This window comes from Mauremys reevesii, linkage group 1 (assembly GCF_016161935.1).
Source record: "Mauremys reevesii isolate NIE-2019 linkage group 1, ASM1616193v1, whole genome shotgun sequence".
In the NCBI taxonomy this organism is placed as follows: domain Eukaryota; kingdom Metazoa; phylum Chordata; order Testudines; family Geoemydidae; genus Mauremys; species Mauremys reevesii.
This window is the reverse complement of record NC_052623.1, coordinates 53461504-53488168: the sequence shown is the minus strand read 5'-3', so window position 1 is coordinate 53488168 and position 26665 is coordinate 53461504. Positions and strand designations below refer to the sequence as shown.

Below are 26665 nucleotides of genomic sequence, written 5' to 3'. Positions count from 1 at the left end.
TCCCCATAAAAGCACCTTTTAAATGTTTGTTTTATTTCTTTAGATTTAACATTAACAAGAATGCTCCCATACAATCATTGAGTAATAACCAGTCAGCATCATGAATACTCAGATACAAATAAATTAATCCCATTAAGCAGCAACCTGGAATAATCAAATAGACGTAACAATAAAATTTGAAAAACTCCAGAAAAGCTTCTCACCTGCAAGTCATACTCTGCAACATGCCTCCCCACCCAAACTCCCAAGCATGTTTTTTTTAAATGGTTTTTAAAAGTCAAATTAATGATTCATATTATAGTACTGGTAAACTACTCATGGAGTGCATTAGTAGGCTATTGGTAATTATTGAGTTATTGGCTTCAATCAATCCAGGGCTGGATTAAGGCATCTGTACTACAGGCCCATATCTAGGGCCCCCAGTTCCTGGAATGTGCGATTAAGTCAGAATTTAGAGCAGAAAGTCTCCATCCCTCATGGTTGTGAAGAAAATCTTGACAATATGATCTGAGTGTACCCAATTCAGTGATGATTCCCTGGATCTGTAGAGAGCCAGAAACAGTAGCTATGAGAGATGCCCCATTCATCGCAATGTTAACTCCAAGACTGCTAATCTGGAAGGCCATGCCAACACCAACCTAACAGAGGGGGGAGAGAGAGAGAGAGAGTTTATGGCAGGGAGAGGTGAATGTAGACAAGCCCTTAGTTCTCATTGGCTCACATTGAAATGCTGCATTTGTTTCTTACCTCCAGTCACGGGGCACAGTTAGGAAAAGCAGCATGTGAAATTAAAACAAATTCAACCTGGTACAACTAATGTAGCATGCTATCCCCATTACAGCTTACCTGAGTTACCATGAACATTTGAAACTTTCATTGTAGCATTTGCTGTAACATAGTAACTGGTGCCAAGGATCTTCCTGATCACTTTTGCCTCCATATTATTAGCCAGCGGAGAGAAGGGACTGAACCAACCCCCCAGATCTGAGCACACTTGAAGTTTGAAGCATTAAAAAAATAAGACTGAGTTTTGTGATACGAGTTCATCTGTACTCCATACCTGCCAACATCTGAGAGCTAGATAACAGGGCATTTGGGGAAGGATGCATGGTTAAATTCCATGTAAATACATTGGAGTAGGGAAGCTTCTGAAGGGACACTGACTTTTTTCCCCTCTTAAAAATAGGGACACGGCTCCTCCTGCCCTATGTAAGGATAATTGAGCCCCACTGGCTACTGGTAAGAACGGAATGAAAATACCATGAGAGAGCCATGGAGGACAAGCTGAGTAGATATGCTTCTCTTTGGCTTCCACTGTATATGTGCTGAAATCATTGGGTTTGCATAAACACTAGCACTTATTGAATTTATAAATGTATTAGAATAGATTAGATACAGAAGTGCAAGATGTCCCTCCAAAATATACCTGGATAGATGCAACAGGATTCCTGCCAAGCTGCCATCACAATGAACAAAACAGGAAGTACAATTGTTGCCATAATTTCAGACTGCAGAGAGAAAAAAATTATCAGCATTCAGGGGCATTAAGACAGAGTCTTAGCATTTGAAGGGAAACTTTGGTTAATTTTTCCAGATTTTAGCCCCTCCACCCAGTCCCCCATGAGAGAGGATGTAGAGATGAAATAAGTTTTCTAATAAGACAACAATGAAGCAATAAATCTGTACTCTGCCCTGCTCAGAATAAAATGATAGCAAATAAAATATATAGCTTTGACTAACTGTTGAAATCAGCAAAGATGAAACAGAAGGTACAGACTGGAGCTTAATTAAGTGTCCTGCTTGCAAAATCTTATGTTATTGGAAACCAGAAACCTTTCACCTATAAATGTTTGCTGAACTTGAATTTTTGGTGATATGTCTGACAAGATATTGTTTTTCTGCTTCCTCAACTCAGTGAGTGTATGGGCAGACACTTACAATATCCTGAAACTGTAGAATATGGTGTTATAGATAATGCCGTTATATTTAATTGGTGAAATTTGTTTCATATTTGCATATACACGAGTGTGTCTGTATCGTGCTGTTTAGCTCTATGTGTACTGAAATATTAAGAAAAGAAAAGAAAAGAAAAAGAAAAAGAAAAGAAGCTTAAAGTCAGTGTAACCCAGCTTCACAACTCTGTTGCCACTTTTAGTGCCTGTTACAAATGTAATTATCTTCAGTAGCCAGACTATCCAAGGCATGTAACTGCATAATTAGGGGCTCTTCTGGTTTGTCATTATGGTAAGTTAAATAAGATTTTTTTAAATGGCTTGATCTTATCTGTTGTTTTCTACTGCGTCATCTGAATTTTCTCGTTGGCTATTAATAGGACAATTAATAAAAAAGGAAACATTTTGTTCCTGTTTTCCAGTAATAAGTCTTGCTAATTTCCATTGCAAATAGTTTTCCTCAGGCTTTGGAAAAAAGCATTGCATTGATAATAAGTCATTTATTCCTGTGAATAGTAAGCCTCTACTTTACAGCTGATAACAAACAAGTAAACATTTTTCTTCAGAAAAAAACTCTAAAATGCTTCAAAATGACCTCTGATGCACAACCTGACTTTTATCACTGATCTGAAAGTGGCTGGTTCTCCCCCACACCTCCTCCCTCACCCATAATAGAATATTGGCTGAGGCTCAGGACCGGGGAAAATATCCAACTTGTTGACACACATTGATGTACCTACTGATCGAATACTATGCATGCAACCAAGGCCGTGAAAATAGAGCACCAGACTTGAGTAATAGGGTCAAACAACAATTAAGCAGAGGTGGCCCACAGATATCAGGAGGTCATTAAAACTCTCGGGCTCTGACAAAGACAATTAGTAAAACCAGATCTACTGTTAAAGCAGGCTGAAAATGCCATCTTCTCACGAACAGTGAGACGTTCCAGCACTTTGTGGCTGTATACCTGAAAACACTCTACTAAGCATTATTATCCCTACAGAAGGAAAAGACAAGGCCCAGAGAGTGACCTGCCCAAGGTCAAATGGCACAGCTGGTAATCACACGTATCCCAAACTCCCACCCCAGGTACGTATCCACTGGACCACACTTCCCTCCTTTATACGAAAAGTAATAACGATTTTGAAGAATATATTCCAGTAAAGTAACCTGTTGGCTTTTCAGAGTGTGAAGCACATCATCACAATGGGGAAAATATAATATTCCCTTTTAAATGGCCAAAGATATGCAAATGGCCAATTTACAATTCCTGATCTGGCACCATCTGAACGTATTTTTTTTCGTATATATTTACCCAAACTGTAAAGTCTGAGATTGGCAGCAGCTAACAAAGAGGTCTCCCTTTCTGGTAACTATTATGATGAGATGGCATCCTAATTAAAATATCGATTACAATAGACTCGTTATGAATACTTTTCATTTCTGTAAGAATTTCACACAATATAAGATTTTGCAAGAAAACCACTATTTATGCAGATGTCACTCCGTTAACAAGTCATACCCATTGTGAATAGGCCCATCCCACTCCTTGACCTCCATAGAATTGGCCCAATAGTTGTAAAATGAACATTTGCCAAAGGTTATGTTCAGTAGTATAGACTCATATGCTGAAAACAGGTATGCAAAGTGGAAAGAGTTGCCACAGGATATGAATGTGCAACAAATACATTAACAGAGGCTCTGTCACAGGGTAGCTGTTCCCTGTGGATAGACTAGGCTTAGCGCCCCTAGACCAGAGCACAGGAATCCGATCCAGCCAATTAAAGGGAGCTGGACTACACCAGGACCTATAAAGGGCTGCTAGTGTGCAGATGGAATAGGGATTGATTGAAACAGGCTTTGCCTGAAGAGGGAAAGTGATGGAGGAGTAGAGCCATTTCCTGTAGTGGGTCCCCTGGAGCAAGGAGCCAGGTGCTCAGGGAGACAGAAGTGAGAGAGCTTCTCCTGCTGACAGAGCTACTGTGTCTCAAGGAAGTTGTTTTATTATGCCTATGGGAGACCTCTCTCCTGTTGGCATAGAGCAGAGGTTGGCAAACTTTTTGGCCCGAGGGCCACATCGGCGTTGCAAAACTGTATGGAGGGCCGGGTAGGGAAGGCTGTGCCTCCCCAAACAGTCTGACCCCACCCCCTGACTGCCCTCTTCAGAACCCCCGACCCATCCAACCCCCCTGCTCCTTGTCCCCTGACTGCCCCCTCCTGGTATCCCTGCCCCTAACCACCCCCTGGGACCCACCCCATTCAACCCCCCCTGCTCCGTCCCCTGACTGCCCCAACTCCTATCCACACCCCCACCCCGACAGCCCCCCTGGGATTCCTACACCTATCCATCACCCCCTGCTCCCTGTCCTCTGACTCCCCCCGGGAACCCTCTAACCCCCTCTCCACTCCCTTACCATGCTGCTCAGAGCAGCATAAGCTTGCAGCTGCGGGGACAGCGGGGGAGGGGCTGGGGGCTACCCTCCCCAGCCGGGAGCTCAGGGCCAGGCAAGACGATCCCGTGGGCTGGATGTGGCCGGTGGGCTATAGTTTGCCCACCTCTGGTCTAGTACATCCCTTTTGTGGAAACCTTAATTCTGAATTTTTGGGGTGACTAGATGAAGATCAGGAGTAGAACTGGGTGAATAACTGATTTTTTGACAATTCTGAAAAAAATAGAATCAGGAACAAATTCCTTTTGGTTGAACCAAAAATGAATTTTTTCAAAAGTTTCGTTGATTCAACAAGTAAAAAAAAGTTCTGGTTTGAACTAAACATATTGTTAGACCCAAAACAAAACAATTTTTAATATTTTTGAATTTAGAAAAAATTGACATTTCTAAATGAAAATCATGTAAAATTGAAACTTAAAACATTTCATTTAGAAAATAAAGAAAATTGTTTTGATTTTTCCATTTTTTTTATTTAGCTTTGTTTTGTTTTTCAAAATGAACAATTCAACACAAACTCCACAAATTTGTGATACACTTTGGTGTCATCAAAACTGCATTTTTTGCCAAAAATAGTTTCAGCTGAAAAAAATCTCAGGACTAATCAGGAATAATTTCAGGTTGGTATCAGATACATTCTCTTTCATTGGGAGATTATATGCTGCTTCTATGGGGATGATTTGGCAGTCTTTGCCATCTTTAATTCCTATTATCCCAGGATGCCAGGTCTTTTGTAGCTCATTAACATCACTTAATTCCCTTTGTTTCTTCAGAGAAAGGGGGAAAATACAGATAAATGCTGGGACTTTAGGAATGAGATTGCTTCTGCTCTGAGGTCAAGCTGCAAAACTGCCAAGGTCCATGCCTGATGAGACTTTTACTGCTTGGAAAGCAATACTTGAGTCAGGTTTGGCCCAGAGCCAGCCATGCTTCTCCCAAGCCACCCCTGAGATTCAGGAATGTCAGCTTTTCTCCCACACACCCCTTCACTATTTTTTAGATGAAATAAAAACTGGATCCCTCTGACCTCCGAAGTACAATAAGCAGCACCTGTAACAGAGCTGAAGCAGTCTCTCTGCTCCTGCCCCTCCATCCCAGGCTTGAGAAGGGGAGTCTACCGCTGGTCCTTGGCCCTGTCTGGCTGTTAGAGGGAATTGCCAAATAGTGCCCCTCTATTTACTTGGATTCCCTGTGCAGGAGTTGAGGACAAGGTTCTCCCCTCCCTCTCATCACCTGAGCTCAGTTACATCGTTGCTTGCAACAGAGTCTGGAAAGAAAACTTTTGTCATCCAACCCCGCTTCTCTCTTGGCCTGCGGCCTGCTTACAAGCAATAACTAAAGACAAAAATCCTGAAGCTAAAGGTGCAGGATGAAGTTTTCTTTTCATACACAATGTGGTTATTTTAAATTGTCTTCTCTGCTTGGCTTTTGCTAATGAGAAACTAAGCATTTTCCAGTTACCATTGGGCATGACCTATTCCCTGTGTTGCGGGCATGTGAAATAAAATCGTGGTGACGTACAATCAGAATTGTATAAGCAAGAGTGCTGCGATATTGTGCCACACAGAAGGATGTACAACAGTTTGAACAATAATCAACACTAAGGATAAGCGATGAGTCAGCTGACAAGGATGAGGGCAGTCTGGCCTAGTGGCCAGGGTCAGAGCCGTAGTCAGTCACTGGGAGCCAAAGCCCAGGGTCAAAACCAGAGGTCAGGAACTGAAGCGAGCAGAGTGTCAGGCAAGGAATGGTTCAATGCAGGGGCAGGACAGAGGCAAGACTGGATGCAAGGCAGGAGAGCAGGAACCCAATAATGCAGGAGGTGGGCATGAGCATTGAGAAGCTGGCAAGCTTCTGCTGCTGCTGGCTTAAGAGCCAGTCAGGTTGTGTAGGCTAATCAGGCAGCCTGCTGCAGGCCAGTTGGACCGAGGAGGCTGCCTGGAAACTAGCTCTGCTGCAGGCCCTGATTCCTGACACAATGTCCCATGCCTCCAGAAAAACACTGAGAACCACTGGGGTAGGCAAACAGGGGTTCGGGGCCCCCTGGAGGGCCGCAAGCAGGTTTCATGGAGTCTGCCAAGCAGGACCAGTGTTAGACTTGCTGGGGCCCAAGGCAGAAAGCTGAAGTCCCACTGCCTGGTGCTGAAGCCCTGGGCCCTGAGTTCCTGGGGCTGAAGGAGGAGCTTGAGCAACTTAGCTTCACGGTGCCCCCGGTGGCATGCGGCTATGGGCAATTGCCTGCTTGCTACCCCTTAATGCTAACGCTGGCTTTTAGATGCAGAAAACCAGTTGGTGTGGCTCAGGTGGGCCATGGAGTTTTTACAGCATGTTGAGGGGGCCTCAGAAAGAAAAAGGTTGAGAACTCCTGGCCTACCCCATGCGCTGCAGGATACATTGTGCCAGTGAGCAGAAAGAAAATCATTGTTGTCTTTACTGGCAGAAAGTGTGACCTACACCTAATACATCTTTGTCCCACCTGCCCATCTCTCTTACCATCTTTCCCCAACTCCCTCACTCTAATCATGCAAGTTCTACTCCCTCTCACTGAATCAGAAAAATAAATACCCATTTAAAACAACCAAATTAAAATATATTTTTTAATTATATATTGGAACCATCAAAGCCTGCACATAAGAAACCTACATCACAGTCTGACCTTATCTTCCTCCAATCTCCTGACACCAATTTTCTCCTGCTTCCCGCCCTAAATAGTCTCTGAAGTTTAGATTTTGTTGCAATTATAATACCTGCCTCTGACATAACGCCTTTCACCCACAAATCCTCAGTAGTATCATTATCCTTGTTTTACAAATGGGAAAACTGAGGCATAGATAGAGGTCTATAAAATCATGACTGGTCTGGAGAAAGAAAATAAGGAAGTGTTATTTAGTCCTTCTCATAACACAAGAACTAGGGGTCACCAAATGAAATTAATAGGCAGCAGGTTTAAAACAAACAAAAGGAAGTATTTTGTTCAGAGTCAAACTGTGGCACTTCTTGCCATAGGATGTTGTGAAGGTCAAGACTATAACAGGGTTCAAAAAAAGAACTAGATAAATTCATGGAGGATAGGTCCATCAATGGCTATTAGCTAGGATGGGCAGGGATGGTGTCCCTAGCCTGTGTTTGCCAGAAGCTGGGAACGGGTTACAGAGGATGGATCACTTGATGATTACTTGTTCTGTTCATTTCCCCAGGGCACCTGGCATTGGCCACTATAGTAAGACAGGATACTGGGCTAGATGGACCTTTGGTTTGACCCAGTATGGCCATTCTTACAGAGAAATTAAGGGATTTGCCCAAAACTTCAGAGTTTGTCAGTGGCACAGCTGGAAATAGAATTCATTCTAATGCCCTCTCCACCAGATAGGTCTCCATAGGGTCTCCAGGACAATCACTATACATTTTTTAACTTATCTGCCTGGCACTTTGCATGCTGTTGGGTGTGGTATAAGTAGCAAATCATGATGAGCATGAGTTTGGAAATACACATCACTAGATGCTCATCTGTAATGTGGTCACTCCAGACTCAAGCTGATAAAACCTTTCTAGCACAGCGGGGGGTGGGGCGGGGAGGAACAAATTTTTAAATAGCGAAATAAATCAATGTTCCAAAAAAGAAAGTTTATAAAAAATGTTATTGGGACTACTTCTGGGATCCCTTCCCAAATAGGCAGCCTGAATCCAAATATACCAGACTCAGAGGGAGAGAGAAAATATATCACACACATAAAACACCAGAATGATCATAAATAGCAGTTCTACAGATTTTAAAAGTCTGTTATTTGGGGAACTTTCAGAGTTAGAAGCTTAGAATTCTCCCCTTTACAGTGATATGACCCTTCTGTGCCGAACTCTGCAGGACGTCCTAGTGCAGACCCCTTGCCTGGTTAGACACCACCATCTTCCATGACAGGAGCTTGGCTTCTATCTATTAGAACAGTGGGAGGCACTGTTCTCTCTAGGAACTAAAGACCATCACAAACCTCAGTATCTTCTGCTCCAAATGCAAGGCACATTTCATTGACCTTGCCTTCTGTAACAAACACATAGGATAGGTAGGTTTATATTTAAAATACACCACCCTACCAAAACAAGACACTCCACCACGCACACATCTCCCTCTGAGAGGGTGAGCGAACAAGTGGCAGATGTATAGTCACATTGCTTAATGCACTGCTAGAAGGTGCTCGAATACTTCAGTATAGGGTTCCAGGCAGCTGGTTTTTGGAAGACCTGATCGAAAAGGGACCCTGGCAGCTCCGGTCAGCACCGCTGACCAGACCATTAAAAGTCCGGTTGGCGGTGCAGTGGGGTTCCCAACCTGGCTTTAAGCAGCTCCCCGGAAGCAGCAACATATCCCTCGGCTCCTAGGTGGAGGTGCAGCCAGGGGGGCTCTGCACACTGCCCCCACATTGGGAACCACAGCCAATGGGAGCTGCATAGGCAGTGCCTGCGGGCAGAAGCAGTGTGCACTGTGCAGAGCTGCCTGGCTGCGCCTCCGCCTTGGAGACAGAGGGAAATTTTGCTGCTACCACGGAGCTGCCCAACGTAAGTGCTGCCTGGAGCCTGCACCCCCCCCCCCCAACTTCCAGCCCCAGCTGTGAGCCTCCTCCAGCACTCTGAACTCATTGGCCCCAGACCGGAACCCCCTCCTGTACCCCAAACCCCTCATCACTGGCCTCACCCTAGAGCCCACACCGCCAGCCAGAGCCCTCACCCCTCCTGCACCCCAGCCCCCTGCCTCAACAGGATCCTCCTCCCACACCATGAACCCCCTATTTCTGGCCCCACCCCAAAGCCCACACCCCCAGCCCAGAGCCAGTATCCCCACCCACACCCCAACCCCCAGCCCCAGCCTGGAGCCCTCTCCTGCATCCTGAACCTCTCATCCCTGGCCCCATCCCAGAGCCTGCACCCCCAGCCAGAGCCCTCACCCCCTCCTGCATCCCAACCCCCTGCCTAGCCTGGTGAAAATGAGCAAGTGAGTGAGGGTGGGGAAGAGTGAGCAACAGAGGGAGGGGGGATGGAGTCGGGGGTGAGGCCTTGGGGAAGGGGCGGGGCAAGGTTTTGTGTGATTAGAAAGTTGGCAACCCTACTACAATGATCAGTACATGGGAAGTTTGAAAAAGTATTGTAGGTATTGTTCTGTAATTAAGATGATTGGAGACAAAAATGGTCTGACACTGGGCACTAAATTAAGGACCCATTTTTAAAGTAATTTTAACACATGCACTAATCAATGAATTTACTTGTAAATTCTCAAAAAACAATTGTGCTCAAAGTTTCAGGGCAGTAATTTTGGGGAACAAATGATGTATTTTTCTTACACAATGAACATAACATACATAAAGAGGCCGGGTCCCTGCCTTATGTGCAAAACTCAACTCAACCTTAATAAACTAACAATTATATGGGACTGAGACTGGTGCTTACACAGTATGGAACCACATAAATGCTTCTATAGTGTGGCTGTTTGAGAATCACATTACCCACCACTGTAATGCACTCAACTCTGAGATGAAACATTAACTTTTTAACAGTGCATAGCAACAGTATGTCACTTTAAATCAGGAATGATGATTTATTGTGTCCATTTGAAAGTATGACCAGAGTTTAGGTAGGTAGAATGTACCCAAACTGAAAGTAGAATTGGGCACCAAGGTGAAAATCCCTACTTCATACTCCGGTATTAATGCAATATTTGACTCTCAAAGAAAAGTGTCACCTATGAAACTGCCAGCACACTCCCTGCAGCACCTACGTTTTTTCAAGAGCTCTCCAATCTAACTTGTAACTCGTACTGATATTTCTTAGCTTGTGAGATCTGAGAAGATCACAGCTCGAGTTGATATAACTGCTGTGCATACGTATACATGAAGGAGTGATGGAGATATCTACTGCATGCATTATTGTCAATGTTTATTGGGGAAGGGATCCTTAATCAAGGCTGATTTCATAATACACTTCATTTAAAAGGAGAAGCACTATAGAGAAGAAGCTGTAAACCACATTGCATTTCTAGAGTTATGACCAGGGGCGGCTCTAGGTATTTTGCCGCCCCAAGCATAGCAGGCAGGCTGCCTTAGGCAGCTTGCCTGTGGGAGGTCCCCACTCCCACAGATTCGGCAGCACACCTGCAGGAGGCCTGCCGAAGCCATGGGACCAGCGGACCCTCCGCAGGCAGCCTGCCTGCCGCCCTCGCGGTGACTGGCAGAGCACCCCCCGTGGCTTGCCACCGCAGGCACGAGCTTGGCGTGCTGGTGCCTGGAGCCACCCCTGGTTATGACTCCTTTCCCCTGGTACATACACTGCCATACTCTACTTAGGACTCATTTATTATTTGTTAAAAAGTGACAATGTACTCGGAGCTGAATACAGGACTGAATACGTGATCTTTGCACCAAGGATCTTCAGTAGAAAGGGAACCTGTGGGACTACTCAAAATGAGTAAGGGCTGCAGGAGGCAAGTGCTCAAACAGTACCAGTTTATAATCACATTCTCTACTGTGGCTGCCATGAACGTTAAACAACAATATTAGCAATAGCAGCGCTTGGCTATCCTGTAAGCTTTAATTCTAAGAAACACTTGGTAAGCTGTTCTCTTCCTTTAAGTATATCCCAGTGCAACATGAGTTGCTTTACTTTAACAAAAGGACCTTATGTGCTTGATGAAAACATAGAGCTAGGACAGCTGTTGCTAAGGCTGCTAAGCAATGTTACTACCTTCCTATCTATTCTTGCGTTACAGCTTTGAGTAATTATTCTTTCATGTAACCTTTATTTTTCTGTCACTTATGTTCCATAGCTGGACATCTTCATAGCTAAAGATGGGCCCAAACCAAAGCCCTCGATCCAAATGCTCCTCGTATTTGAGGAAACAATTCCTCACTGTCTGTAACTAGCTGAACTGGAAGCCTGGATCCAAACATCCCCAGACTTAGGGTCTGCATCTAGATCTGAACTTTGTGGCATAGGCCACCTCTACTCATAACTATTGTTTGTTGATTTTCATTTATAACAATACATAATTTTTTTTTAAAAAGCATGCAACCTGGAATCCAGGTGCCTTTGCCAAAATTTAAAAAACACTGACCAAACATTCGGGCACCTCTTTTCGAAACAGGTTTTGGGCTATTGCATTCTCATTCCTAGGGGGAAGGCTTTTTAGTTATGCTTATTACACAATTGGAATGTAAGAGTCACTGTTGTATGTGGTGGGGAGCATTGCTCCACCTGCTTCTTCTGATCTCTCTCTTGTAATAGAAATGAGAACACTCAGTTCTACCTCACATCCTTTGTGATCCTGCCCAGGTATTAACCTCCTGACGGTCAGGACAGTTAGAACTTCCCAAATCTGTACAAATCAAAAGAGAAGGTCTAAGGGCTTCTGGGGAGCATTTACTTGGATGGCTATTTTGGTTGGCGAGGTTTAACAAGTGAAACCAAGCCCTGGCAACCCAACACCAAACCCAAATTATTGTTAATGTTGAAGCAATATGAAACATAACAATTAGGTTCACTCAGTGCTCAAGTCATGCCAGAATGCTATGGAATGCCATCTCAGCACTATTTTGGGGTGCTGGAACAGCATTCCAGTGGCAAAGTCATGCATTCTGGCACTACTACTTTTAGGACTTGAGCACTGGGCTCACTTAGAACTTGTAACATCCTGAACAGTTACACACCAGGTACAAATGTTCATGTTAGGTATTTATTACCTGAAAGGATAGTGCTCAACACATTTCTGGCATACTGCATTGCAAGCTGAGTATTTTTCTTCACAGTTTCTCTATACGTGGTATTTAAGATCACAAAACACAGTAGCTGCAATTAATTCCTTGAAAATTTAAGCTGTGTATAATCACAAGGTTTATTTAAAAAATTAGAACTAATTGAATTTTTAAATTAACTCTTGTTTTCCAACTCAAACAACTTCACTAAGTCACATATCTGTTACTATTAGCCAGGTCAGATCAACAGTAATAAGGCTTAATAAAGTTATGTCGCTAGGAATGCAGCATTTTAGCTTGACAGTAGCTTTCTATTAAATTTTTGAATCAGTATATGATCACAATACTGTACGGTATAATAACCACTCGTAAATAAAATGAGATTCAATTCCAAATATTAAAACATTCATTGGCATTTGTTAAAATGCCCATTTTCATTTAATTGCACCACTTGTGATATTGAAAGGTGTATAGAAAGTACACTTGACTCAGAAGAAATGTTCTTCCTATATACTCTTAATCCAGCTCCCCCAGGCCGTGATTCAAGGCTTCAAGCATGGGTCCCAGCAGACATGCCTCTTGCCTAACGTGTTGGAGAAGAAAGATGGATTTGTGGCAGGAACGCAGAGCCTGACACTTTGATCTGAGTTCTCTTCCCAGCTCTGCGATGTGAATTTGGGAAAGTCATTTAATTTCTGGATCATGGTGTTTAGGTAGAGGCAGCACGTCCTCCAATAACAGCTAGCAGTGGTACAGAAGAGAAGAGGGAAGGCGCACATACTCACTACATAGTCAGGGCTTCAATATTTCAGCTCCAGCAACTGTACTTTGACCATCCATCTGTCTCACTTCAGTCTGGTGCAGTTTTTAAGGTCTAAACACCACCAAAATGACATCTCCAGGCACACCATATGGGCAAAGGTAGTGGAGGAGCAATGTTGCTGTGGGTGCATGTGTATTGTACGCGCCAACAGGAAGGCACCCCAAAGCACAGGTCCCTGTGCAGGTGCACATGCCTAGGCTGTTCCTGTTTCAGCTAATATTTTAGACTAATTATTATGGATCCATTAAGATAGCGCCCAGGAAAGAAAATACATTTAAACTCTTGAGTGAGAGTTTCAGAAGTACATTGCTTTGTATATGTGTTGAGAACAATGGCTGCAGAAGCACTGCCAATATCAACACCAAAAGAAGTTGGCTTATTCCAGAATTGTACTATCCAGGCAGGCATAACTGGCAAATTTTACATGTCTATTTTAACAAATAAAGCCATCGCTTTGTTTCCAAGAAACTATCCAGGCAGGCATAACTGGCAAATTTTACATGTCTATTTTAACAAATAAAGCCATCGCTTTGTTTCCAAGAAACTAAAAAGCTATATAATTTCCATAATTTTGGTCTGATCCTAGCAAATTACATATTATAAACTCCCAGTGCTTTGCTATAGCAAAAGATATGTAAATAATAATGCATTTCTTCAACACCTTCTATTAGAGCCGTGGTCTCCCGCCCGAACTGACAAAGCAAAAAAAGGATCTCAATACAATTTATAAACATTAATTTACCCACACGACACCCCTTAGTCAGGGGCATATTCACTTCATCAAGTTACTGACTTACAGTAGCTTACACCTGACGTATTGATTTAGTGTAAGTGTGTCCACATAGGGGCTTCCGTCAGTTTCAGTATATTGATTTTTTAAATGATTTAGGTTATATACACAAGGCCCAGGCCTTCCTAAGTGTCTGAGCACAACACCTAGCACGATGGGGCCCCAATCTGAACTGAGCCATTGGGATGCTACCAGAATACCAATGAAATAAGAAAGAAATAATCATTTGGTAAAAACAAATGTAATTGGAAAAACTGTATTATTGTTCAAGCATTGGGCAGAGGATTTAAAAAATAATTCTACCCATGGAAATGTAATTCTTTATGTAGACCAAGAAATTAGAAGTCCCCATTAGAAGTTCCCATTCCCACTGGTTTCATTGGGAGTTTAAGCAGTTCCACACCTTGCCGGATTGAACCCCTAACACTTTATACCTCTTATCTATATATAGCTTTTAATTATTGCTATGCACCAGTCCCAGGGATGTTACAGGATGCTCTCTACTGTACAGTGGCCTCTGAGTACAATGAGGATAGACAAGCTTTGACCATTTTTTCAGTTAGCTCACTGAACGTTTCTATTGACTTTTCTGTGGTTAGGTTTTGGCAGTAACTAGTACACGTAGTAGGAGTGATTGCTTTGCTGTTGCATACAGTACAAGACTGTGGAGGTTATTTCATTATGACCTTCCTTTTATAATTGCCTTAAAATTCAATAAGAGAAGAATTTTAATCAAAATGTATTTATGGGGGATTAACCAGGCAACAAATACAAAACTTCTATTGCCTGGGTTTAAAAATTCACTAACTATGTCTTCATGAATATCTGAACAACATAACTTCCCTAATAAAATTAGCTCTCTATCTTGTATACAAAGATGTGTTTAATACTACTGGTTAAACATGTATTTACTGAGGACTGACATATAACATATGTAACATATAACTAAACCTCCACTATCATGCTTTAATAATCATACCATTAACACACTAACCCCCACAAATCTAAATTTTAAACCTTCATTTTAATTGTTAACCTGCTTCAGTACAGTACATATGTTTGTACATTGACCAATAATCTTCCTATTTAGTTAAAGTCATTGAACATAATTTGGTCTATTAGAATTAGGAGGGGTTCAGAGACTGGCAATGTGAATGGTTAGGGATATGGACAAACTCTCCTATGAAGAAAGATTGAAAGGATTGGGACATTTGTTAGAAAAGGAGAATGAAAAAGGAAATGATAAAAGTATACAAATAACGAGTAGTATAGAGAAGGTAGATGAACATCTATCCTCCTAGGATACATTTTTTAAGTGCTAAAGTGATTTAGGTACTTAAGACCCATTTCCCAAAAGTGGCTTAGGTATTTAGGAGCCTAAATCTCATTGAAATTGAGACAAAAGATTAAAGTAAATTCCACTCACCATCTCAGCCACTACCTGCAGCTGGTATTCACCAAACAATGCCCTCTCTCTAATCCCTCTGGGCCAGAGCCCAAACTGTTCCCGGAAGTACAAGAATGTCTGATATGCTGGGGATGTACGAGTGGCCACCCTAACTTTACCCCAGAGCTCGACTCTTGTGGGAACTTTGTCTTTAGAGATGAACCATAAAGGGACAAATGATAGTGGAAGGAGGCAGACACACAGGCTTTGTTAGGTTGCCAAAAACTAATCATTCTATACTGTAGACAGCAAAAGAAATACGCAGCTCTAGAGAAAAAACAGCTGCTGGCATATCCCTGCCCCAATGTCCTCACTAATCTTGACCATTCTTTGGGCTTAAGGCAGAGTTCTCTAAGGAGTCCAGGATCCATGCTCCTGGACATGGTTTCTTCTCTGAATCATGGAGTGCCTGTCTCTATTTCACTCTCCTCTATGTCCAGTTTCCTTCTTCCTTGGCTGGATCCAGAGTTAAAATTTGAATTTTGACTTAAAAATATTTACAAGAGTGACCAAAATCATGTATTTTCCACCTGATCTGAAGTACAACAGCACAACAAACCTTGATCTGGTTTGTCAGATGAATATGAGTAGCATATGGTTCTCATTTATTCAAGTTAAACTGAATAAGAACATAACACAGAATAAGACCTGTTGTAACCGTAAAAAACAAGCTATTATTGGAAACCATTCTTACATACTGCATATTACTGACAGGGCTGAATGTCATTTGGGGCCAATAATCAACCATCATTTAATCCTAGTGTTTACAACCATCATAGGTTAATGGTTTAAAATACAGCCACATGAATATAAAAATTTACTGTGTAAGGTGGATGAACTAGCAGAATGGAACAGTACAAAGTGCTCCAATAGATGTGCAATAACTAGGACATTTTAAATTCAAAACAATAATAAAATCCGTAAGAGCTGTTATCCGAAAAACTAGGTGGACACACCTTGTTTTAACTGCTTGTTTTGCTTTTTAGTAACATGTCCTTGTGGTTTACTTATTGTGAATTAGTTGCTTGCAATACCATGTGGTGGTTAAAAGTCCAAAGCTGTTTTGGGTTACACAGAGCAGAAGCAACAGTAATGTTTCATTAGCAAAGGATGAAGCTGAATGCAGACTAAGTTGAACAAATGGGATTTTATTAAACTCTGTGCACTGCCCTATCCATGTGGCTGAATTGCTTCCACCTAACTCCACCTTGTTCCCAGTGTCCTGTCAATAATAGTCCCTCCAGGGAACATGGGCCCACTTATCATGATACATCTTTCCTATTTTATAAACATTTTCATATAAACATTTAAAACAAATAATTGATGCACCACGTCCCTTTGGGCAGAGGTGGCTAGCACATAGAGTTGGATTCTCATCTTTACAACAGACTCAGATGGTTACCAAGTTTTTGAGATAGTTTGGTCTTCTCAACAGGTGATCACATCAGGAGTCACCTGTCTAGCAAACTACTTCTCTGTGGAGTCTCCTCCATCCTAGATGTTTCATTGTTATTCCGTTCTGTGATGATCTCTGTAGGCTCTCTCTGGGTGTTGTGTCTGCTGGCTTTTTACTGCCACCTGTTCCTTTGCATTATTTGTCCATCTTGCAGAGTCACCTCTGTTTGGGCAATTTGGGTCCAATTTTATTCAATCAATCTATTTATTGCTGACCTGGGAACCAAGAGTAGGAGTGGGCTGATGACCTCGTAAACTGGTTTAGGGATGACTAACAAGAACTTTAGTTATAAGCTAAGGATGAATTCAAACTAGAACAGGTACAAAAGAGCCACTAGAGAATGATCCAAAAGAAGGATAAGAGGAGATATGATTACACTCTTTAATATATATAGAGGAACCAGATATAAATTGTCAGTCAGGAAAGACAAGTTTATTGTGGCCTGCATCTTGCAGGAGGTCAGACTAGATGATCATAATGGTCCCTTCTGATCTTGAATTCTATGATTCTATGATTCTATGACCGTGTGCCACTGTGCCCCTTACAACATCTTCAGTCTGCTCTTTCTGGTATTTCTCTTATGGCTGGATCCTCACAGGAGTGCCTGTCTCTGAGGCCAGTAGGTCTTTGGCTGACTTGTCATACTTTAGTGCTTATTTTCTTTGATTGTTGGCCATCTCCTCTCAGAAGTATCTTCTTTCTTCTGGCTGCAACAGGTCTTCCCTCATTGGTAACAGGGTTTGGATCCTTTGTCCCATCAGTACCTGCACTGGATTGTTTGGTACCCCAATGATGGGGTATTCCTGTGCCAAAGATGCTAACAAGGGGTCTGAACAACAAGGAACAGTCTTGTGTAACAGTCTACCTGGTTTCACAGCTGATTTTACCTTACCATTACTCTGTGTGTATGCTGGGGAGGAGGTGTGGTGGTCAAATGCCCATTTGTGTGCAAATTCCTTGAATGCTTCCCAGGAAAATTATGGTCAGTTGTCAGTGAATACAATGTGTGGTATGTATGTGAAAAAGTGGGCCTTCAGTTTGCCCACTTCTTATACCAGGCAGGGCATTGACATCATGTCTTGAGCATGTTAAAGATAGCTGTCAATGCCCATTCTTGTATCTCTTAACAGAAGTTGGTTCAATAAAAGATATTACCTCACCCACTTTGCCTCTCTAATATCCTGAGATCAACAGGGCTACAATACTGCATACAAACTATTAGAACTTATCTTTTGCCTTCTGGCCATCCTGATAGTATCAGTCTCCTGACTTCCTGTAGTTGGATGTCCTTTTCATTAGCCTCTTTGATTTTCATTAGCTTCGCTGTTGAAACTGGGAGATAGGACACTGAATCCATTAACATGCTGCACTGATACCCTTCACCCAACTCACTGATGCTGAGTAGATATGCCCTGCTCAAGGTGTCAGCTAACACCAGTAATCATTCTGGACAACATCTGATCTCTCCCTGGTAGCACTGGAAGTGCATCAATATGCACTGCAGTCTCTTTGGAGCATTAAGAAGGTGCTTTGCTATGATTGTCTCTAAGGGGTTGTGGTCTCATTATACTATTGCTGGGTGGCCATAAATGTACTGATGGAGTCACTCCACTCCAAATACCACAGCCAAAACTCTCTTTCTATTTGGATGAACTCCTGTCCAGTCTCTGACAGGGCTCTGTTGGCATAAGTGATCAGCAGCTCTGGCAAAAGAGCTACACCTAATCCTCTCTCCAATGCAGCACACTAGAGCGTCAGTGTATCTCCAGTCTGGGAGTACTTCAGAAAAGAGGCATCTGGCAGCTTTAGTTTCAGCATGTCACATGTTTGCTGTTAGAAACCTGCCCAATTCCACTCAACATCCTGCCTTGTGAGCTATCATATGGGTTCCACTACTGCAACCTGGTGTGGACAGAACTTTGAAAATATAACATTCCTATGAAGTGCTGTACCCCTTTCACATCCACTGGAGCTGGCATGTCTCTGACTGCCTTGATCTTGTTGTGACTCTGCTTTCATTCCCTCTGCTGTGAGCAGATGTCCAGTGTGTGTCACCTCACGCTGTTTGACTCACATTTTCTCTAGGTTCGGGTTTATGTTCTTGGTCCTGCGTTGCTGTAGAAAAGTGTGTAGTTTTCTGTCATGGTCTCATTCAGCTTCTTTATAATTGTTCCCTTCACCTACAATGAGCCTATCATCTGCAATTATTTTCACGCAAGGCAGCCCTTCAGAACTTGGCTGAGTCTTCTCTGGAACATCTCTGGTGCCGGGCTTATGCCCATTAACATGCACAGCCATCTGTGAGACCAAATGGTGGTGCAAAGGTTGGCAGCATGATGGACTCTTTATCCAGGTTTATGTACCAAAATCCATTCCCTCACATCACAGACTTCAAAAATTCTAGCTTTGGAAAGTTCTGGTAAGATGTCATCAAATATGGGCAGTGAATAGTGGCAACTTATCAATACCTGGTTCAGTGACTTTGGGTCTATGCAGATGTGTAATTTTCCTGCTGGCTTCTTTACCACCACCATACTGCTTATCCAGACTGTACTGGCCTCTACAGGTGCTACAATATCCCTGCTCTGCAGACTTTCACACTCCTTATGTACTGGATTATGTAGTGCCACTGTACTTTTCCTTGGTGGTAAGCACACAGGTTCCTCTATGGAGTCTACTTCCAGTCACAGCTTTCCTTCAAGGCACCCGTCACCTCTGAAAACATCCCCATATGTTTTAAAAGTAGTCTCTCTTTTCCCTGGGACTCCCCCTTTTTGCTTCTTCCACTGCAGCTATACAATTCTGATGCTGCACCCTGATGAGATCTAGCACTTGTATGGTGATAGTCCCTTTACCATCCACCACTGCACACTGCAGTTAGAACTATCTGTTATTTTCTGGGTAAGTTATTAAGAGGTCACATTTTCCTATGGGCCGCATTATGCTGTTATTGTACGTTATTAGAGTGCCCCTGCTTTCTGTAGTGGGAGTGTTTGATTCTTATTCACCCCAAGGAATCACACTGCAGGAAGCCCCACTATCCAGCTGAAATCAGTGTTTCCCTATTAACATTGGTGCATAGTCAGAGGGTGGTATTGTCCCTTGTTGCTTTCCTGTCCTGAAAACCTGAATCTGATGAACTCTCAGACTCAAGGAGAGAGCCATGATATCATCACCACTGTGATGTGCCACTCCCTGTCATACAAGCTGGACTGAATCTTTCTGGGACCTTCCTCTGCTCTTGCACACACTGCTAAAAGTGGTTCAACTTGCCACATTCCTTGCAATGCTGCCCTAGTGTGGGGCACGTCTTTACCTGTGCATGCTGTTTCCCACAGTAAATGCATCTGACTACAGGCATGGAACTCTGGCCACCTGCTCTCCTTTGCTACTGTCTCACTACATGTTCTTCTGAGGCTTTTATCCTCTCTCTTGAAGCTTCAGCTACAAGCCACATGTCTGAGCAGCTGTCTAATGTGAGATCGCCTTTCTGGAGCAGCCACTCCTGCAGGTGGTGATCCCAAGTGCTGCAGACTATCCTGTCCCAAATCAGGGAGTCTGTCAAGTTCACAAAATTGCATGTAGCAGCCAGTATGCTTAAGGAAATAACAATAGGGGTCCATCCCCTCGCCTATCATTCAATTGGCATCTAGTGAAAAAAACCTGTGTCGCTCCACGGTTAGGTCCTAGGATTGCTGTGAGACTTGAGGCGGTGATGAACTTCAGAGTGGTGCAGACTTCTCTGGGTTGTTCCCCAGTAAGGTAAAGTAACAGTTTTACTTTCCTGCTGTTGTCATCCTCCTGCATGGTCAGGTCTCTGGACAGTTCAACCTCCTCTTTCCCCTGGGTCCATCACTGGGCTAGATTTGTGTCTGCAAAATCCAGGACTCCAGGTGGCTTCAGACCAGGAACTGCAGAGAACTCACAGCTCAGATGCTGCCACCATGTGTAGGAATTCCCCTAGAGGGTCCTTGTTTTGTATTTGAATTGGGGAAATGGACACAGCGCTGCCCGTTCTCTTCTCTGCCGGTACCCTTGGATGAGCAGAGTGAGCTGTGAAGATGAGAAGGGCTAGCACAGGGTTTGCGTGGTCATCCAGCCAGGTCTTAGAAAAGCAGGGTGCATCTGTAGACTTACTGGCAATGAGATTGTGACTGGTTTTCTGTCTGTTGACTGCTGTGATGAACACAAGTTTGAATTCTTGGGGCTTCTTTGCATCAGTTTCACCATTGTGTGTAGTTGCTATTTATTACCTGGGTACAGTTCACAAGCCCCTGGTGTTATAGGCTTCTAGGGTAAACACCATCTTTCCTAAGGTTGTTCCTTCCATTTAGAACTTTAATAGGGGAGGAGGATGGTGCAATTGAGTGAGGGCTGCTTCTTGTGTGTGCCAGATGAGTCTGCTCCTGGGTGGCATTGTCACCTGGCTGCATGGCAAAAGGACATAGAGTTGGCATAGCCTGGCTCAGAAAGGGTGGTGATGGGGTGGAATAAAATACGCATAACAAGGCTACCCATTGACTAATGCAGCATAGAAGGATAACCATCTACAGGCATTTTGAAAGTACAAAACATTAAAGAGGAAGAGGCTTTGTTTGAGGTAGACCTAAGAATAATGGGATGCAACTGAGGAAAGGACAATTTAGGCTGAATATTAGAAACCATCCTTGAGAGATATGATGTCAACATCCAAAATAGCTAACCGGCACAAGTCAAACGTTTAAAATATGGACACAAGTGGCTAGGAGAATTGTCGTGCCTGAGAGGGTTAAACTAGCAGCGTAGCATACTAGATATTTTCCTACTTTAATTGCAATAAAACATGTCTGAGTTAAGTCCAAAACACCAGTGAGTTCCCACAGAGTTATTCCCAGAAAGGCTCATAGTGAAAGCGGTGGCGCTTTAGCTCAGCGACACTGAGGATTAGTTAATGTTTGTAAAGTGCTCTGAAGATGGAAAACACTAAGTGTCTAGTAAATTAATATAAAATCTGTCCTAACAATGGGGTCTATGAAAGGATAGAATCATCCCGCCAAGGAAGTGGCAGAGGCAGCATCACTTCACACATTTAAAACTTGCCTGAACAACACTAAAGAATATGCTGTAGGGAATGGTTCTGCATTTGCCCCAGGCAATGAACTAGCTGACCTAGCACCTAGCAAGTGTTTTTCCTTCTCTAGTTTCTAGGAGCCTTTCCTGAGGTTCAAGCAGTGGAGTAGATTATTTCAATTAGATTTTTCTTTATAACTAACAAGTGAGATGTATTGACAGAATTAAGTGTATCATTAACCTAGTAAGGCTGGCAGCTAAATGGAGTCTATTAGTTACATATTCTCTAGGATTAAAATATACACACTGGAGAAGAATGCAGGGTCATCTGAGTTTTCTTGGTAACCAATACAAACTTACAAGCCTTTTTCATTCTCTGTGCAGTCCTGCTCGCTGGTGGGATGTCATCCAGCACTGATCAGGAGGGAGTGCACACTCCACCAGCTGAGTGCAGCAAAATCCCTGGTCATAAAGAGCCAATCAGAGTCCAAGTGTAACGCCAACAGATCCCGGTTGTAAGGATTGAACCTGGGACCTCTAGAACTAAATGCATGAGCCAAAAGCCATATGGCTGTTAACTAAGGCTGTAGAGCAGACACATTAATCTCTCTCTCTCTCTAAGTGGTCTTGGTGCCACTAGATGGGACAGAATACCACACCCAGGAGGTCTGTGGGTTACACAAGCAGGGGAAGAAAGGAGCAGCTTCACAGGCCCTTGTAGAGGTGCTTTCCCAAGCAGGGAACTGAGTGCAGTGCAGGCAAAGAGCGAGGGATAGGTTGGGGGGAGAGATGCTACACTCCACTCCTCAGCAGTACCAGCTTACCACCACTCACCTTTTTTTGATGCATAACTCACTAAGTGGCTAATGATCATCACTGTGACTCAAATCTTATACCCGCTTACACCCTCCAAGGATTGTGGGATATGTGGATGATGGGACTATCTATCTGGACTTCTGTGTGTCACAAACCAAAAGCAAGTTAATAGATTCAAGGTCACGGAGGATTACTGTGATCATCTATTGATCCTGCAATTAATAGGCCCCAGAATCTCCCCCACTAATTCCTGCATCAAGAATAACCACGAGGGCTTGAACTAGAGCATATCTTCTAGAACATGTCTTCACTGCCGTGTTAACTTGAGCTACCTACTTTTGAATTTCTCCTCTTGCATTAGCCTAGCCCAAGCGAGAGCAGCAACACTGAAATAACACTGGTGTTACTTTGTCCACACTAGCACTTCACTCACTATGTGTAGCACTAAGACTTCTGGGGCATAGCCCATGGTTCTTAGCACTGCAGTAAGATGAGCTGCTAACCCTATGAATTCTTTCCCAATGGACTGTGAGAGAACTTGTCTGTCCTCAGTGGACACACCAGAGGAATTGTGGGAATGCACTGGAGAACTAGCAATACTTGAGTGGCAGGACTCACCTTACATAGTGTTTATGTTAGCAGATAACCAATTGTGATCACTGGAGCTGTAGCCTATACCCTCGATGGGGCAGCCAACTTAAGTTAAAAGCACCACCACACTCAAATTAAGGTGTTTTGTGTAGACAGGACTTGAGTTGGGGCAAGTTAATTCTGCAGTGAAGACACACCCTTAATAAAACATGTGATCTTTATTTAAAGGTTGAGAAGCATTTGTCCAGAGAACAGGGCTCCAGTGCTGGCAGCCAAGATCTTCTGAATTTGAATCCCACCTCTGACACTGACATATTGTGGGACCTCGGGAATGTCACACTTTTAAACCTCATTTTCTTTAACTGAAAAATGGGGGTGATAGTTATGCACCTAATGGGATTTCAGGAGGGTGAATTAGATTCATATTTGTTCCAACCCTTATAAATATGTAGCACTATACAGATGCTAAGTATTATTCTATCAAATCATGAGAAAGGCCCCTTACTCTAGAAAAGATGATTGACCCCATCATTAGTTCATAACTAACCGGTAGCTTTTAATCAGAAATAAGGCTTTGGCTAATTATCTTAGTCACCATACCTCCTTTTACTCTCTTAAGGCAGATGCCTGTAAGTAAAGGTGCCCACCCACACTGAGGTAATCAATGTGTGAGTGAGTATTTACAGACTTTGAGTCATTATTTGCTAAAGTAATACAAGACCATATGGGCCACTGTAATGCTGAAACCATTTAGCTACAAATTGACATCAACAATTAAAGAAGGGGGAAGGGGCGTATTGCCAGTAATCACCATAAATTTTTATGTTCTCACTTCAAATTGTTTCATCTTTGCAGAAATCATCTACTAAGAATATTAGCCACAATGAATTGAAAAAGTCAAGCAAACGTGACAGCTAGAGGACTATTGTCCACTTCTCACCCTTTGGGTGAGAATGCTCTGATAAAAGCATTTCAGTGTGTTCCTGAGATGTTAAAACGCATGGTAAGGAATTTTAGGAAAAAATTCCCACGGGTGCTACTACTAATTCAGTTCCATTGGAAGGTAGTGTCGATGGGAGCCCAAATGTAAATAAGGCTCTGGTGGCTTTCAGCTTTTATATCTCCATGTCTGTTAAATTTGTTCCTTGAGTTTTATTAAGTGCTGGAAGCCACCGTGCCTTGTCTACACCAGAGCTCCTCCTGGGGCAGCTGAACTGGTGACTGAACAAGGGGGGCATTTCTAAAACCCAAAGGGGAGACCTAGACAAAGCCACAGAGGAGAAGGAGGAGTAGTCCAAGTTCCCAGCTACATTGGGCTCTTTTTGACTCAAAGCTGAAATTACTGACACATCTGAACTGTCAGTTGCCATCCAACTTCCCTGTTCAGGAACGTACTTACACTTAAATAAACATGGAGAGAGATCCTGCATCTTCTGTCAATTAATTAATTTCTCTCCCAACAAAAAAGTAGCCTACTCCTGAAGTTCTGTCACTGCTGAAATGCTGATTATCGAGATATGTGGTGATATACTGAGTACGCTACCAGCTCAAAATGGCACTGCCGGACAAATAGCCACACTATCACAAGGTCATGATTCAGGCAAGCAAGCAGCCTGGAACTCAGAATCAGGGTGGTTTGGGGTTTGGTAGGAAGATTTCTAGAATGAGGCAGGGACCAGAGATTTAGCACCTTGAACCACTACAAAATAGATATTATGTGATATATCATGCTGGGCCTATATTATTCAGAACAAGTGGCTACCTCAGAATGCACGTATCTCCGTGGTATGAGTCGCACACATTACACTGACCGAGAATGACCTGATATTCTGATAACCAAACACTGCACTTAGAGTTCACGTCTCAGTGAGGATTCTCTCTCTACCTTGAATCAACATCAACATTCAAATTCCCAAGTGCCCAGATTTCACCATCAGCAAACCTGATGGATGTGCTAGAAATGAGTTTAAGACAGTTATTTAAACTTAATTAGGAAATGAGAACCAATTCCAATAAATCAACAAGGTTTTTGTAAACCCTATGTAAAGATTACTAATAGAATAAGGCAGAGAGGCTTATAATATGACAAGGTATGTCAATGTTAATACCAGTCCTTGGAGGACATAAAATGCTGTAAACATACCACATATCACCATTATAAAACTATTTCATTCACTATGATAATATTCTAAAAGTATTAATAAGTCTGTCTTGTTTAATTGAAAGCTTTTTGTGGAGTACAAATGTGCCATGATGCAAAACAAGAACTCAGTATGATGCATTATATTTTGAATATAGCTTCAGCTTATTTAAATAAAAATTTAATGTATGGCCAGGATGAATCAATAAAAGACATTTTCTAAGTAACCACAGTAACTTGCTTGCCATTGTTTTTGGGGCCCCCTGCACACTGTGTATTTTTTGGAAGTAAATAATGGTTTGTAAAGGGCTGTTAAAGGATTGATAACAGATTATCCAGAATAAAAACACAAAGTTATTCATGCAGCTGCAGAGGCAGCACATCTACTGAACTATTCCAAATAAGCAGCAAAGAGTCCTGTGGCACCTTATAGACTAACAAACGTATTGGAGCATGAGCTTTCGTGGGTGAATACCCACTTCATCGGATGCATGTAGTGGAAATTTCCAGGGGCAGGTATATATATGCAAGCAAGAATCAGGCTGGAGATAACGAGGTTAGTTCAAATCCAGACTAACACGGCCACCCCTCTGATACTATTCCAAATAAAAGTACATACGTGACTAAAACAGCTGACTCCCAGTGTGCAGTGCTTTCCACTATCCCACTTTAATAGTCAAGTTCACTTTCTGTACTTTTTATCCTTTCATCGTCTGCAAAATAAAACCAAACAATGCAATTCTTTGGCAAACAATGCCAGGGTAACATTTTTAGTGCTGTGTGTAGGGAATTAAATGAGCAATTTTACCTCTACAGTTCCTCATTCAACCATCTGAAATCTGGGGAATGCTTTGTTAGAAAAAAGTTTGCATTCAACTTTAGTCCATGAGTTGGCTAATTAGGGATAGCTCATAAAGTTACAGTCCAGCCTGGATAAGGTGCAGCACATAGGTGTGATGCCTCTGGAGCAGATAAGGGATGGAATTGTGACTCAGTCATAATTCTCACCCATGTCCCACTTTACTCTAGGGGAGGCAGTAATTTGCTGCTGGCTTGTACCAGTAGCAGCTTATGTCTGCACTGACCTAGCTGTTCTGGGTGGCGTGCCGTGGGTGGAGACAAGACTCTATCCATTTCCCATCTCCCTGCCTGAGAGGTGAAGGTATCAGCACTGCTGAAGCTGCTCTTCCCTGGGACTTGGGCATGCCAAGTACATAGCTCATGCAGAAGATCATGACATTCCCTTACTCTCTTGAATGGGTAAATCTTGTCCTTACCATGATCCAGGAAGTAGGGCACTAGACTCAGAGACAGGAAACTTGGGGTTTGTTCCTGGCATGACCTTGGTCAAGTCACTTCATTTCTCTGTGCTTTAGTGTCACTCATGTTACAAACAGTGACAATGATCCCACTTACCTACC

General features: G+C 42.8%; 1 long non-coding RNA gene across 1 annotated transcript; it reads right to left on the bottom strand.

The window, feature by feature from the left end:
• Positions 1–60: 60 nt before the first annotated feature.
• Positions 61–25963, bottom strand: LOC120387554. Its single transcript, XR_005590222.1, has 3 exons — positions 25864–25963; positions 1427–1508; positions 61–638 (listed from the first exon to the last, which is right to left on the bottom strand). It is a non-coding gene; the product is annotated as an uncharacterized LOC120387554 (long non-coding RNA).
• Positions 25964–26665: the final 702 nt, after the last annotated feature.